Raw genomic sequence first — 17079 nt, 5'->3', positions numbered from 1 at the left:
TCAAAACAAGACAATTCATTTGAACTAGTATGACAATCGGTATGACAATTGATAGTCATACCGAAAGTCATGCCAATACATTTAATTGTCTTATTAGAATTTCTGTTTAGATTAAAATCTGTTATTAATTCAGCAAGACAATTTATTTGAACTAATATGACAATCGGTATGACAATCAATAGTCATACCGAAAGTCTTGCTAGTTCATTTTGATTGTCTTGCTAGTTGTAAATATTGTCATACCGAAAGTCTTGCTGGCCAAAGAGATTGTCATGCCAGTACATTTTTCAGTTCGGTGTTTGATAAAAGAAGCAGAAGACATTTATTGAAAAAAACACTTACAGAATCCAATCAAACAGATAATAGAACACACAAGAGAAAAAGGAGCAGAAAACAAAAGCATAACATTTTATTTTTCATCTGCTTTTCTTCAAGATTAAATTTCTAGATTGTAAAGTTAAATCCAATCAACTAGAAATATTTATCTTGTTCTTGTGTATCAATCTAGCGGATTAAAATCCCTAGAACTTAATCTCAAATCACATTTAGCATTTGATCTTTTAATTACAAAAATAGAAAAAGTTCATGTCGAATTTATTCTAGATTTATAATAATTGATTTGAGATTAATCCCTTGTAACCGATACCGTAGTTGTAACACCTTTCAAGTTTAATAGAAGTTTTATTTAACTTGAATTTTGTTTCACAATTTTATTCCGCATTTTATTCGATTTAACGGTATTGTTTGCATTCAACCCCCCCTTCTACAAACAAATTGAGACCTAACAGGTACAAACAAAAAATAAAACAAGCATCCAAGATTACAACTTAAGCAAAGAATCACAAGCAAAAACAAGATCTTCTTCTCCTTCATTGTATTGTGCTATTAGGTCTTCTCGCTGCTCTCTCCTTCCTCTTCTATGTGAAAAACGTCTTTTTATTGGTATTTATAGGCTTCTGGACGAGATGGTCTTTCAAACGTCAAAATTCAAGTAGAAACAAGATTCTGAGAAATCGACCTAGCGCGGCCGCCCCCAGATCCAGCGCGGCCGCCCTGAGTTTCTGCCAAACGAGCGCGGCCGCTCCCAAGATTAGCACGGTCGCCTTGGCCTTCTGGAAAAACTTGATTTTCTTATTTTCTTGGCTTCGATTGCTGGTTTCTTTCGCGTATTCGACCGAGGCTCCATCCTAACATTCTTCTAAGCATAAATCATGCACAATCCAATCCTTCTTTCGATTATGCCCTGAAATGCAAAACACTACGAAAATACATCAAAAACATAAATAACTTGAGTACAAAACACCAATTCGAGTCTTTACGAAGCGTTCCAAGTGTATATAAATGCCACTTATCAGCGTATATATTGTAGACCGAGAGTCGGTCGGTATATATTATGTAAAAACTCGGAAGTATTCCGGAGATGTTTTAGACAAGTAAATTTCGTATTTATTTTATTCCAATGGACTCGATGTCCTCTTGCGAAGTATTAAATATCTCGAAGTTATTTAAAACGATTTCCAAATATCATACTTCCTCAACTTATATTTTGCTGTTCAAACGATGAATATTATTTCGGATATGCATTTAAAAGGACAAGTATTTTACGGCGATTACTTTATTAATAAATTTGAATATTTAATATTTATTATTTAATAAAGATTAATTTAATTTCTTAAACATAAATTAGTTGAGAAATATTATTTCAAATATTATTTTAAAATAGAATTATTTGAGGTTTAATTATTTAATAATTATTATTTAATTAATAAATATTTATTAAATGATTTAATATCATTTAAAAAACCATAAAACCTCTTTTAAAATATTCTCTGAGTTTCAGAAAATCATACTAATACTTTCGGATCGTCGAAGAATATTATATCGGCATATTTTAAATATTTTGACTATAGTGTCAAAAGAAACTCCCCCTAAATACTTATCTGTTGACAACGGTCAACTCACATTATGTTAGTACTTCCTTCGAAAATTCTCGGAAGTACATATATACATATATAAGATGAGTTGTGTATATCAACAAGCGAAACATTTAAGGTACTTCGATATAATTCAAGTTCCAATTTTATAATAAGATTCTTTAAAAGGACAAGAAGGGGTAGACTATAGTACTTTTTGGAATGGAGCGACTATTGCTGTGCCACATGTTAATATGTGAAGGATGTGAAAAGCCTGGATGTATGGGCCACGCATAATATGCCCGAATGCGGCAAGGGTGACAACTGGATTTATGGGAGTCGTCCTTCTACTAGTACAAAAGGTTACAGATTTTTATATTATGACTGATCATCGTATGTGATGGCTCCGGTGAATGTCCTATATTCTTCCAATTGGAATTGAGATACAATACCGTAACCCAAGTCTGGGTGCTGAGTTTACTATTAAGGTATTTGCAGACTAATAAGTCAATCGAAAATATTATTTTGAAAAGAGGTGTATAACACCAAGAGGTTGGTTCTCCTGAGTATATAATACTATCGAGAGCATGGTAAAGATATTTTGATATATATATATAATATCTGATTTTATTTAAAGATAAAAATGTGTATACCACCAAGTTTTCAAATCATCATATTATACGACGAAGTAATATTTTAACAGTTATTTTCCAACTATTTTGTACATTATGGTCGAGCATCATTGCTCACACTTGATTTTTTTTAAATGTCACAACACAACAGATAACCAGTATGCTGGTGTGAAACTTAGTCGCTTGCAATCGTGGGGAGAAACCCTTGCAGCTTCGTCTTAGGTGGACCAGAGTATCCAGATAGGTATAAGGTGTTAGTGGTAATTATTGTGACTTCATGTAGAGGTTACGAATAATTTTTTAAGATCATGTAAAGTACATTTAAGTTGTAATAAAGGAAGATTACATTGTGTACATCTTTTCCAAGGCTATAACTTGGGTGTGTGTGTATGTGTGAGATTGGGGGTCTGTGATATAGAGTTATTGTATTTTTGAGTTAATACAAGTTACACATGATTGAAGGATTGCGTGACGATCCAGATTACTGACCCTGAATTTGGGGGCGTTACACATGTGCTTCATAATTAATATTATTTGCTTGTTTTTTTGCATGTTGAGTTATATTACCTCTATTACATATTACATGACATTATGCTTTACAAGTATTAATTATAACTATTAGCATTTTCAATTAAATTTGTAATTTTCAAAACAATTTTACATTAATCATATATAGTAGAACCCCTTTAAAATAATATCATCTAAAGTGATAAAATATCTAAATTGATAAAAATCAAGTACCAAGTCAGGACCAGTATTAAAATTTTATAACCCATCTATCGTGATGATTAATAAATTTTTAGAAATTTGTAGTGTTACATATCAGTCCTCATCTTTGCATAAAGTAAATTTTTGATTAAATACACATTTTTATATACTTTACGTATATACAAAATATTTTTATACTAATTTATGGTAGATTTTCTTATCTAATGACTTTAAACTATTTATTATCATATTTATTTTCTTTAATTCGTCATCCTCATATTCGTATTTTGGAAGATGTTCATCAAAAAAATATTATTCAATTTATAAGTAATTTTTGGCGTAAAAGAATAAACATACATAATTTTATAACATACTCTGTAATTGAAAGAAATTATGTACATTGTGTATACTCCGGTGTATAAAATAAATTTTAATGTTGAAAAAGCACAACTTTTTCTCATGTGATAACCTCATAAATGTGATAATTTTTCTCAATACCAATGATATCACTTTAGAAGGGTTCTAGTGTAATAATATTTCTTTACCAAAGTTAAAATGCAATGTGATATAAATGTACTTATCAATAGTATATATGTTTTAATTAAAATTTTAAATTAATTTATTCGATTGTATTGTTTATATTTGATCAATATTAATAACGTGAAATGATTAATTATAATAGTTATTAAAATAAATAATATCCACATGTGCACCTGTTGACAATTGTGCCCTTTTAATATTGCACTATAATATAATTTTTTGGTCACTTTACGTGTGTGCAAATCATTACCTGTGTATCGAAAATTGACATATAACCGATAAATTTTATTATTTCTCAACATTTTTCAAGGTTACTTATATAAATTCGATTTTCTTTTATAATTACATGAATATGGACTTAAATTTAGCACACCAATTTACATTATTTTGATAAATTCAAATCTATATTAATTTATCAAAAAAATGTTCAATTTTCAAAATTTTGTGCGCATCATGCGCATCATACTTCAATATCTATTTTTTAATGCAATACGGTAAGTCACAATTATTGCACTCAGACGCTTAATCTATATAATTTGGCTAAATAGTATATAATGATTGATACGCCAAACATATGTTAGTCATGATAACCGAAAAAATAAATAATATTTTTTTGTATAGAGATTATCAGCACTTGCAAACTGGACATGTTGAATGAAAGCAGTGAACCAGTAAGTAAGAACTCTGTAAAAAGAGAGAATAGCAAAACCAAACAAAGTAACATGGGTTATTGGTCCAACATAATACTAATGGAAAAATTGAAACCTTGGATGGGGATCAAAAGAAAGAATCACAGAAATAGCAAAGTAGGGAATAGCAAGCACAACCTCTATACACTTGACAAATGTGCCTTAAGAAAAGTATGTTTTAATTGTGGTAATGTTAATCACTCATCTACTAATTATAAAACAATGCTTATGACTGTCATATCTGAACCTTCTATACATATGAATGTCATGTCAAGCACGCCAAAAAAGCTTGGGAAGAATAGTAGTAACATGTCAATCTTGTCTAATTCTTACTATTCTGCATTTAGTATGTCATGGAATAAGCAAGGTATTAACAGCATATTTGCATCCTCATCCAGTAAGATGTACTTCAAATTTCTTAAATCTGACACAGGCTCTAAGACCGTTGCTCAAAGTCCAACACCCAAGTTAAAAATGGATCTTAATCATGATAAACCTAGGGCATCGTATGGTTATCAAGTAAGGAAGGTGCATGACAAGATAGGACCCAAGAAAAACTTGGGTACCTAAATCAGGTTGAATTGGTTTTGATGTGTGCATGAAAAATGAGAAATGTATGTTATATTGATAGTGGCTATTCATGTTACATGACTGGAGATTCATCCATACTCACTAAGTTCGGAGAGAAAACTGGCCCAAGTATTACCTTTGGAGATGACAGCAAACGTCACATTATAGTATATGGCTTGATTTCAGTTGAAAATATCATCATAGATAATGTAGCATTGGTGGAGGGACTCAAGCACAACTTGTTAAGTATCAGTTAACTATGTGACAATGGTTCCAAAATAATTTTTGATAAAGAAGTATGTGTTGTCATTAACAAAAATGATAACAAAGTCCTTTTATCTGAAAGGAGAAAAGAAAATGTGCATGTAGCTGATTTTACCTTAATAGATGTTGAATCAATAATTTGTCTGCTCAGCAAGACAAATATGGATGAAGAATGGATAAAACACAAGATGTTGTCTCACTCGAATCTTCAATCAAGATAAATTTTAAAGGAGATTTATCGGAATTGGAAGTATCAAAGAATGGTCCCCATGATACTTATCAATCTGATAAGAAGAAGAGGGTTATTTACAAGAAGAAGACTGGGTCATTATTTGCCAACCACCTGCATTTTCTACATGAGAATCCTTATGAATTAGATAATGTTCTGCATTTGAAGATATTTTATCCTTGATCACTCATGATATTTTAAAATTTACTTGGAGATACTTCTGGATTTCAGAAATTGAAGCTATTGAAATCATCATTAATCACATCAAGGAATTATGTGCAAAGAAAGGAATAACTCATGAGTTCTCTGATTCAAGGAATCCACTACAGAATGGAGCAGCTGAAAGGAACATGGAATTACTCATAGATGCAGGAAGAGCAATGCTTGGAGAATCAAAGATATCCACATATCTCTGGAATGAAGCCATCTACAACAAACACTCTACTCGGAATATATTTTTGATCAATCAAGTTTCTGAAAAGAAAACAAACTGGAAATTTCTTCATGACTTTGGCTATAGATGCTTTATCCTAAATCAAAAGAAAATTATTATTAAACTGAAAGCTAAAGCAGTAAGAAGAATTCCAGTTACATGCTTAGTGGGAAGGAACTACAAGGTCTACAATCTGCAAGTCAAAAGGAATGTTATGGAGACAACCCATGATGCACCTGATGAGAAGAACACTCAAGAACTGAATGATCCGATTGTTGAAGATGGTCTCAAATCAAATGATAAGAAAAATGAATGGCAAGTTGATGATTATAATATTTTCAGAGAATTCATCATATCAACTGTTAATCCAATACATGTGGAAATACCAAGTGAACAGTAAAATGGAATAGTCATTGATTAATTCAGTAAGATATCCATTGATCAAAAAGAGCTAGCCATTGATAAGCTATCAGTTGATAGAGAAACTAGAGTGACATCAACTGCTGATAAAGCTGAATTCTCTTACTCGGAGGGGGTCAAGAAATTTTAGTTATCACTCTCTGCAGCTCAAAAATGTCTCATTATCAACATCAAACTTGCTTTATCAAATAAAATTGACAAGTAGTCATATTCTAAATTCATATTTTGAATACACATCTATCAAATAAGGAACCACATAAATCACTTTAGAGAAATGCTTGCATATCAACTCTCTATTCAAGGAAGAACCCAAGAAAGTGAAAGAAATTCTTCTGGAATCAACTTGGTTTACATTTAATCAACAAGTGTCAAATCAACTTGAAATAAACAATGTCAATGAGCCGGTGCCTAGATCAAATGACAGTGTGTTAGATCCCGAAGTATCGTAGAAAGGGGGGTTGAATACAATAATCACTACATTAAAAAAATATTTCGAATCTTTTGCGGATAAATAATTTAGTGTTCGGTTAGTGATTCGGTGTTCTTGAGTTGAATAGTGTTTAGGACAATTAAATGATAAACATAAGATATTCGGGGAAATATATATTCATATGTAAATTCACGAGGGGCTGCTACACTCCAGTAAATAAATTATCTGTATAACGACTCGTATATTTTTATATTGTATAAATGTTTAATTATTAAATAATTACATAAACAAAATATGTCTGCGGGTTCTGTCAGCTGGATATTATTTTTGTTAATATTTTAATTAATTATGTGTGATTGTTGGTGTTCTTGTATTAATTGTGTAATTCGTTGTAAAGTTGTGTTGTGTCACCTTTATATTTAAAGGTGATTTTATTCAGAATTTATTTCCATAAATACTTGGATCAACTCTAAAATCATTTTTATTGCTTCATAATTTTAATAATTATTTTTAGGAGTTTTTAAAATTGAGAAATCAATATTTCATCAATTATTTAGCCATATACGATTTTCTGATTTCAATTATTTGTTAAATCCGTATTTAATTCTGGGATTCTTTAAAAATTACGAAATTTATATTTTATTAAGTTTGGAATATTCCGAGAATTTTAAAAAGTATTTTGGGAATTTTTGGGATTAATTTCACCTGCGCGTCGATCCGTTTAATTGATAAAAACGGGAATAAATTTCATTTTAGAAATTATTCTAAAAATTACGAAAATTTTATTTGATTAATTTTATTTAGTTCGGAAATTTTGAATCCAGTTGGGAATTTATTTCAAATTTATATTAATTGTGAATTGTATCGTTAAACAAAGTACAGGTCAGATAATAGTTTGTTGCGGGGTTTATAAAAAAAAAAAAAAGGGCAGGGGGTGGTTTTAGTCGGGTTCAACCCGTTTATTTTTCTGCAGTTCATTTTCCTCTCCTCCTTATCCCTCCATTTCTCTCAATCTCTCTCTCGTTCTCTTTAATCTCTCGATCTCTCACTCCTCTGTCTCTGTAATACTCTCTCTCTTCTCAGCTCTCTTCTGTGTTTCTCTCCCTTTCGTTTTCGCCGACTGCTGCCTGCGTTTTTCGGCCGTTTTCCTCTTTTCCGGTTGGTCCATGCCTTCGGTTAAATCCTGTAAAGTATATATACATATATATGTGTGTTCCATGTATATGTGCTTCTGTGTGTATGAATCGTGTGTTGTTCTGTGTGATGATCGCCTTTGTCGATTATTTGCCGCCCGTCCCTCTGTTTTCCGGTTGCCGCCGGCTTCGTTCGGTGAGGCGACCCGCGTGTGTCGTGTGCTCATGCACGCGCCGCGTGCGCGTATAGCTGTATTCCTGTTGTTTTGTTGGCTGTGTTGGTTTGGTGAATTCGAATTTAATTATTATTATTTTATTAAATCACAGGAAATTATGATTGCCATTCGTGATATTAAATATAATTTCGTGCGGGGTTGATTTACAAATTTATCGGTGAAATTTTTGTGATGGAACTCGAATAATCGGGTGCCCCGAAAATTTTGCCGCCGTCGGCGATGAGCTTCGGCGAGCCGACGGTGGACGGTGATGACGTTGTTCTGAGTCCTACAATTTAAAATACAAAATACGATTTAAGGTACGAATTGCGAATAAAATACGAGTAAACCATAAAAACACGGCTAATAATTAATAATTGTATTTAATTGGTAACTGAGAATTTTGGACTGATATTGATGACTGAAATCGGTGGTTGGGTTTGGATTGCGATTGATTGTAGTTGTGTTTGTTTGGACGTCGGGATGTTCGACGGGTAGTCCGATAAATAAAGGAGGTGTTGCCCGATTTCCGGAAAATTAAATTACGGAAATACGAGGCCGTACCCAATGACTATCGGGACTTCGATCGGTTATATGTACGTACCTTATACGAAATCTGATGATGTGTTGTGATGAAATACTTTACAAAAATCGATAAACCTAATTTCATAAAAGGATAAATATACTTATTTCTGAAAATGAACACGGAACCTACTTTCGAAGACGTGAACCCTAATTAATACGTGTATTATTATATGAAGTATGTTACGAGTTGAGTTTTGTTAACGTTTGTGTAGATTGTTAGCGAGGATATGTCAAGCATAATCAATGGTCTAAGTTAGGGTGTTTCGACTTTGTAGGTGCTAGTCGGAAAGCCCAAGAGTTGGAGTTGGATAGCCTAGTGGACAGTCGACGAGCTCAGTAAGGTTCCAATCGAAGGACCTGAGTGTTGAAGTCGAATCCAGGGTAATCTAGTGGTCAGACGTTAAAACCTGAGCGCTCGTGTCAGCTCAAGGTCAATCAATAATATTTGTAAAGCTCTGCAAGGCAAGTACCCCTGAACAAATCTTTTATAGTTCAGTACTATATGAATAATTGTTGATTTAAATTACATAGTGGAACAGAATGATTTAAATTACGTATCCCCTGGGTTTCAAATTTTTGTTAACTTGTGTTTTGGGGGAAAAGTAACTTCTGAAAATGCCTATCTCTAAAATTTTGAATAAAATGGAAATGTTTTGGGAAAATGTGTTGTGTTATAATTGTTTTGACGAGAGATAGGTAAGTGATTTGGAAAGCTGGATAAAAATGATCAGATAATTGGATGAGTGTGCGCAGAAGGCCCGTAACGGCCTGGAAGTTAGCGTAAGAGGCGAAGTGGTTGCGCACCCTATTATAACCACCAGCCCAGCGTGATAGAGACCTAGCTAGTCTCTGAGTTCCGGAACAAGTTTCATAGGATAGCCTGATCAGCTGTCTCACCAGGGATCATCCAATACTTTTATATCTGAGCAAGTGATTTTGAGGTTCCCGGAGAGGAACAAGTTTTATGGGTCCTGTGATGGGACAAGTTTTACAGATTCTGTGATGGGACAAGTTTTATGGGTCCTGTGATGGGACAAGTTTTACAGATTCTGTGATGGGATAAGTTTTATGGTTCCCGTAACGGAAGAAATGATTTTGGGTCCCCGTAACGGGACAAATGGTTTTATGGGTCCTGCGATGGGACGAAAGATTTGAAAATGAAAGAGCATGCTAAAATTTAAGTGTGGTATTTATACACAGCACACGACTGTTGATTTGGTATTTTTATAGAGCATGCTAGTTTTGATATCCAGTTTATACCTGTTTTACATGTTTCTGGCAAGTTATAATTTCTGTTCCTATAACTGCTTATCATAAACTGTTTTTGATTATTATTCATATAGTGGTACTGCTGAGCAATTGATTGCTCACCCTTGCAAAATGTTTTATATATGTATTGCAGATACCTAGGAGATTCTTCAGTGGTAGTCGGGGCAGAGTTCCAGTTCCTTCCGTGTCAGGCTCCTCTGAGGTAGTTGTGTTGGACCCAAGCGGGTCTGTTGAGTTGCTGAATAAAGATAGTATTGTTTGAATTGTCCTTAGTAAGTTGGTTTTGTGATGGTTGTAACCTAAGTCATACTTAAACCTGGAAAAGGTCTTGGTAAAGGGGTTGAAATTATGTATAATTAATAAGCTGGGTTATGTTGTTTATTAGTATTGTTGTTAGTGACATCAACTCCTGACCCCGGGGTTGAGGCTGTTATAATCTGGCTACAATCCAAGAACAACAAAGTTCCTAGCTTCTACAAAGATCAACAAATTAAATCTTATACAAAGATCTAGCTTTTGTTCGTATAAGGATTTAATTACCGGGTAACGTTTATAATAACCCCTATGAATATACAAGAGTTAAATCAGGCATTATAACGTTACTCCGGTGAGAAGATTAACGAATATAAATTTGAGTGTGTATCTCATCTATCTCTCTTTGCTTATATTCTTCAGCTCTTGTGAGAGAGAATATGAACAAAACAACTGAGATTGCATCTACTTCAAGTGTAGACTTTGTACATAAATTAATTTACGTGGCTGATTATGAGCCTTACAAATTAATTTATGTTTCGAATAAAGTTGTGGACAAGAGTTGACTTGCGACCAGGGGCTAATTTTCTTCTTTAATTGTGACTAGGAGAGAGAGGTTTGGCACTTGAATTATTCAAGGTTGATGCGAGTTGCGACCTAGGACACTCCCTTATAGCCTAACTGGCGACTGCATCATCCTAGGAGAAATGTTACTTGCGACCAGGGACAAGGAGAAACATGATTGCCTTGTATTTTTTTTTACAATTAAAAACTAAATGGTCGTGTTGATTTACTAGTGGATCCCTGAGAAATCAAATGAAAATGGCAGCCCTTTGCAAAGTAAATTAACAATTTTTCTAATTTAAGTTTAAATTATAACTTAATTAATTTATAAAATAAACTTAAATATAATTTATATAAATTAACTAATTTAGATTTATAAAATAAACTTATTCAAACTTTATAAAATAAATCATTTTAAGTTTATTAAATAAACTAAATTAAAGTCCATTGAATAAATTTATTTAAGTTCGTAATTAAACTTTGAACTTTGCCAATTTCTCGAGTTGTTTAGCTATATACCCTGCACACTTCTTCTCGTGTACGTTCTACAACTTAACAATTCTTCTATAAATAATACCCTGCAGATTCCTTTCACGAGCTGTTGATGCCTAGTACCAATGGTCTGGTTCATAGACGAGTAACTCTGATTCAGGTTTTTGTAATATGGCCTTGATGACATTGTTAAGCTTGCAACAACTTTATCGCTTCAAACACTGACTGTCAATAAACAATTATACTTTTACTAGAATCTTTTCTGGTACTCAGACAACGTCTTCATTGTTACCACAATCTTGAATACTTCATTCATTTTTTTTACTGACGCTTGAACATATAAATGAACTCCTTTCATTGAGTATAACTTCAAGACTGCAGCTATCTTCTTTAACCTCTGTCTATACCCTGTCTTCAATTCTTCAGATTCCTATACTTCAAACACTGTCTATCTTCAATCAATGCCAATACATTGAAATTTTCTGATGGCACTTTTACACTGAATCTTCAACACTTCTGAAACCCTGAAAGTCTTTAACCTTTATTCTCCACTGAGGAATGGACACATTAATGAACTTATTTCAGTGACCTATAAACAGACTTCAAGCCTTCTTCTAATCTTTTGATTCTTTGTATTTGCGTTGTCTTCATATCTTCCTGATTTTTTGTGTAGACGTAGTATTATTTACCTGTCATATTCTAGTGTTGAGTTATCACGTAAACTGTACATATAACTTTATAATCTCACCAACACAGTGCAATCAAAGGAATCAATGGGCACTCAGTATCAAGGTAGATGGAAACAACGGTATTCCCCCTTAGAAAAATAGCTTCTCCCCTTATGAAGAATAGTGATGAACCAATCCACCTCTTCTAATCACTACGAAATCACCTTCGTGTTTCCCACCTCTCCCGTCAATAGGATCCGTAGTTTCAAACAACAATGGTATGGTGTGGTGTATATATGCTTTACCTTTTTCCTGCCCACTTGCCATTTCTCCCCCTTCGTCGAGGAATCCTCCAAACTTTTATCCAAACTTTTATGTAACACTTCTTCCCATTGGAATAAGAGAAAGAATGTATATTATTGTCTGAAGGAGTTCTTATATTCACTTGATTAGAAAAGAAATATCAAGTCATAGTATGGTCAACCATGTCCTTTAAATACCGTAACAATGGCTTCACTGTTGATCATCCTGTTAACCAACCTTCCCCACATCCTTATACCTCCCAACTATAAAATCACAACTGTTAGGCCCCAACTATTTTTAGGTCCCGAACTATTTGATAAAGTTGGGTCCTTAATAATCATCTTCTGAAAGATCTGAACATTACGAACCATGTTTAGGGATAGGGAATGATATTTGGTAGTTCTCTTTCTTTCTCACTGTGAGTGTGTGATTGTTTTGTGTACCTCAAAAGTGTTTCACTCTTCTCTCCACCCGTGTTTACACTAATTCTCAAAAGTGTATTACTCCTCTCATAGCTCCAAAATTCAGCTGTACCTGCAAGGAAAATCACCTTAGCCATCCTTAAGGAGGTCACAGGTAGTGAAATGGGAGTTTGCAAATCCCCATCCTTGTGAGAATCGTCAGATGAATCTGAGTCATAATCTACAAGTTGCTAGTTTCCCGTTGAGGTTTCAAGATTTGAACTCTTGAAGCTAAACAATGATCCAAAGAACTTAGCATAAAGATCAAAGTTTCCTCTGAATGTCTGTGAAGATATTTCCTTGTGACTCATCAGATAAATCTGAATTATTGTCAACAAGTTGCCTATCTGCACCTATGTCAGACCCATTATCCGCAGATGCATCCAGGGGATTTAATCCTAGGGAGGTAGACACTGGCCACTGACATATGGCTATTGAATCAGTATCCTCTCCTAACACTTGTAAAGGCAATTGGTCCATTAAAAAACCTTGAACAATCGAATCTGGCCTTAAAATGGTCAAAACTCTTATTTCCGCCAACTCATCCTATGTGTGTGTAATCTCACCTTGTGCATCAAGAATTGTTTGTGTTTATGTTTGAGGTGATGTCACTACATCGGATACCCTAGCCGACAGGCGAATTTCAATAGATGCACCCTATTGAGAGGATGAATCTAGTAACTATTTTTTGTGCCTTTTTAGCCATTACATCTTTTTGAGAAGATGTATGGGGGCTAACATTTGCCTCAGTTTTAATACTACTCAACTTTGTAGGAGACAGATCAGCTGGGTTGACTTCAGAACCTTCCTATGTGGTGCACTAAGTCACTTTATCCCTCACACTCATTCATACTTCATTTTAGTGGTAAGCGAGTGTTGGTTGATTCTGTTTCCGTGTTTATATTTACAATCTGGGATAGAAGTTATGGGTTTTCAACCTCATGACTATCAAATGAATGAGGGCCATTGGAGGTTGAACCTGCATCACAGAACATATGGCATTGTAGAGATAAAATGCATTTAAGATCTATAATGAATGAAAATTATGCATTTAATCTTTTAAGAGAAATGATGTATAATAGTGATTTCACAAAGATTTTCATGAAATAATTAATCACCATTGTAGTAAGAAGTTTAATTTTTCTCTTAAAATTGTTCAAGCACACAAGTCTGTATTTATGCATAAAAAATAATAAATAATCATGTCTTTGATATGAAAAAGACACAGACTTATAATCTAACAGCACTAAGAAGAGAAAGAAAAAATTTTCTTTTAGTATGAATGAGTTTTTAGAAAAAGCATTGTTCACTTAGGGTAAAGTCTAAGCAATTCTCATTCATGTCAAAAGCTCCATAATCTATCTTTATAAAATTACTATCAATAAAATTGTTCATTGATAAATAATCTTAATAAGAATGACTATGCTGCTGATTTCAAATTGTAGTGAATCTGTCAAATATAGCAACACATGTAAATTCATTAAAACTTAATATCTCACAATTATTTGTAACAAAATATTAAAAATATATCATTGACTGATACTTGTCAAGTACTTTAGATACTAATAAGTATGCTGCATCAAATTTTAAATATTAAAATAAGATATCAATGAATTAAATACCAACTATCTATTAAATAGACATTACTATTAAATTTCATATACTATACAATTGTTAACTCTAACAACTGTAATATTGATAAGTGGCATTTTATACCACTTAGAACGTCTTAAAATGGCTTAAATTGGTGTCTTGAAATCAAGTATTTTGTGTATTTGATGCGTTTTTCTAGTGTTTATGCATTTTAGGGTATTAGTTGCATTTCGGAGGAGGAATCATCAAGAATAAGCCTTGGCATGTGTTCACCATTGCGAGAGGAAAAGAACGGGCAGATTACGGCGAAGAAACGGAGCAAACATGGAATTTTTCCAGAAGGGTCCTGCGCGCCCGCGCAGCAATGCTGAGCGGCCGCGCAGCAGCCTTGCGCGCCCGCGCAGAAATGCTGAGCGGTCGCGCAGGGTCGGGGAAAAAGATATATTATTTTAGACTTCTACTTCTGTTTGGCTTCCAACTTCTATGTAATCTGAGTTTTATGGGACTATTATATAAGTAGATTTGAGACATTTTCACAGAGTAAAAAGAGGAGATTATGTTTTAGATTGTGTTTTGCAAGAAGCGGAGGAGATAAGGAAGAAGATCGATTTAGCACACAGCAACGAAGAGGAAGCATATATTCTTGTGATTCTTGTTTCGTTGTAACGTTGGATGCTAGTTTTCTTGCTTTGACTTATTTACTCTTGTGACGTACTCTGTTTTAATATAATTAGTTTAGTTATTATTTTCTTGTGTTTGTTATCATGATTTCATATGAACCCATGATGGCGATAAGTTCTATTATGGGCTAATCGTGATCATGGGGTTGCAACGGATTTATTATGGAATTCTTTAGTTAATTGTTTAATACTTTAGTATGTGATGATTGCATGATATCTAGTATTGGTTGTGCGTATTCGTCTTATGTGCGTCGCGAACATATAAGATAGGGTGTTAATCTCTTGTGAAGCGACGGTGGATCTTGAGATTTAGAACTTGCCATGCTAGCATAGGTTCATGTACATTATGCATGATTAGTGGGTAACTCTAACAGTTTTATTTTCCCTATGTAATCAAAAGGAATAACTTGTGCTTAAATCGTTGTGTTGTCAATTTCTGTAGACATATAGGAACTCAACATAATTGATGATTATTCAACTTCTATCTTAATTGTGGATGCTTGGTAGAATGGTATTAGTACAATGAAAGTTGGCTTTTATCAGTTTCGTGTTATTCGATTAATATCATCACTGTCACATGCTAAAGGTAATAACTATGGCTATAGAAGGAAGTAATAATGAAGTTGTGATCTCATGAGTGTTTTATTATTGATAAATTGAAGTGTTAGTTAAGTGGTTAATTAAGTAGTTAATTATAGTTAATATTTAATCAACAATTTTAAGTGTTATTATCTTAACATTGAGAAGTAATCATACATTGGTGAGTGAGTTAAATTAGACAATAATTTAGTCTGAGTCTCTGAGGGAACGAACTAGAAAGTATTCTATATTACTTGCGAACGCGTATACTTGCGTGAATATTAGTGCGTGATTTCGCCCTAACAAGTTTTTGGCGCCGCTGCCGGGGACTCGGCGTATTTGTTTAGTTTATGTACTTACCATCATTGGTCATTAGGACTCAGTGATTAGGACGTAGTAGTTAATTACTCTTTTCGGTTGTGTTTCAGGTACTTTAGCAAGCGTTTATGCAAACTCGTTCTCGTCTCGCAAGAGGACCTTAGATACAGCTGAGGAGAAAGACGAAGTTCTTGATACTCCGGAGAAGTTAGATTTTGAGGATTCGGATTCAGGAACTGAGCAGAAAGAACCAGTAAACATGGGAGATCGTATTGTTCAAGCTGATCCAGCTCTTATGGATTTTTCTCGGCCTAAAATTGATGACATTCAGTCAAGCATCCTTCATCCGGCTATTCAAGCTAACACCTTTGAAATCAAGTAGGGCACTATTCAGATGGTGCAGAATTCTGTTTCTTTTGGAGGAGCGGCAACTGAAGACCCCAACATGCACATAAGGAATTTTGTCGAGATCTGCAGCACTTTTAAGTATAATGGCGTGACTGATGAGGCTATCAAGTTGAGGCTTTTCCCATTCTCACTGAGGGATAAAGCTAAAGACTGGTTACATTCGGAACCAGCTGGGTCAATCACTACGTGGCAAGATCTTGTGCAAAAGTTTCTGGTGAAGTTTTATCCAATGGCAAAGACTGCTGCTATGAGGAGTGCTCTTACTCAATTTGCGCAGCAACCTACAGAATCTATGTGCGAGGCTTGGGAACGCTACAAGGAAATGTTGAGAAAATGTCCACATCATGGAATGCCGGATTGGATGGTAATCACTGGTTTTTATAATGGTTTGGGGGCCCAATCTCGGCCCATGCTCGATGCAGCAGCTGGAGGCGCCTTATGGGCTAAAAGCTATACTGAGGCGTATAATCTTATCGAGACGATGGCTGCAAATGAGCATCAAAACCCAACTCAAAGGATGATGACAGGCAAGGTAGCAGGTATTCTGGAAGTTGATGCAGCCACCGCTATTGCAGCCCAGCTCCAAGCGCTATCAATGAAGGTTGATTCTTTGGCTACGTATGGAGTTAATCAAATAGCTATGGTTTGTGAGCTTTGTGCAGGTTCTCATGCTACGGATCAGTGTTCTCTTGTCAATGAATCTGTTCAGTATGTGAATAATTATCAGCGAC

The 17079-nt window shown here is 34.1% G+C and overlaps 1 non-coding gene across 1 annotated transcript; it reads right to left on the bottom strand.

Annotated features, from left to right (window-relative positions):
• Positions 1-16592: 16592 nt before the first annotated feature.
• Positions 16593-16699, bottom strand: LOC141662473 (small nucleolar RNA R71). Its single transcript, XR_012550589.1, has one exon. It is a non-coding gene; the product is annotated as a small nucleolar RNA R71 (small nucleolar RNA).
• Positions 16700-17079: the final 380 nt, after the last annotated feature.

The sequence above is a fragment of the Apium graveolens genome, chromosome 5 (genome assembly GCF_009905375.1).
Source record: "Apium graveolens cultivar Ventura chromosome 5, ASM990537v1, whole genome shotgun sequence".
NCBI lineage: Eukaryota > Viridiplantae > Streptophyta > Magnoliopsida > Apiales > Apiaceae > Apium > Apium graveolens.
The sequence above is the reverse complement of the archived record's forward strand: the minus strand, read 5'-3'. Positions and strand labels throughout refer to the sequence as shown.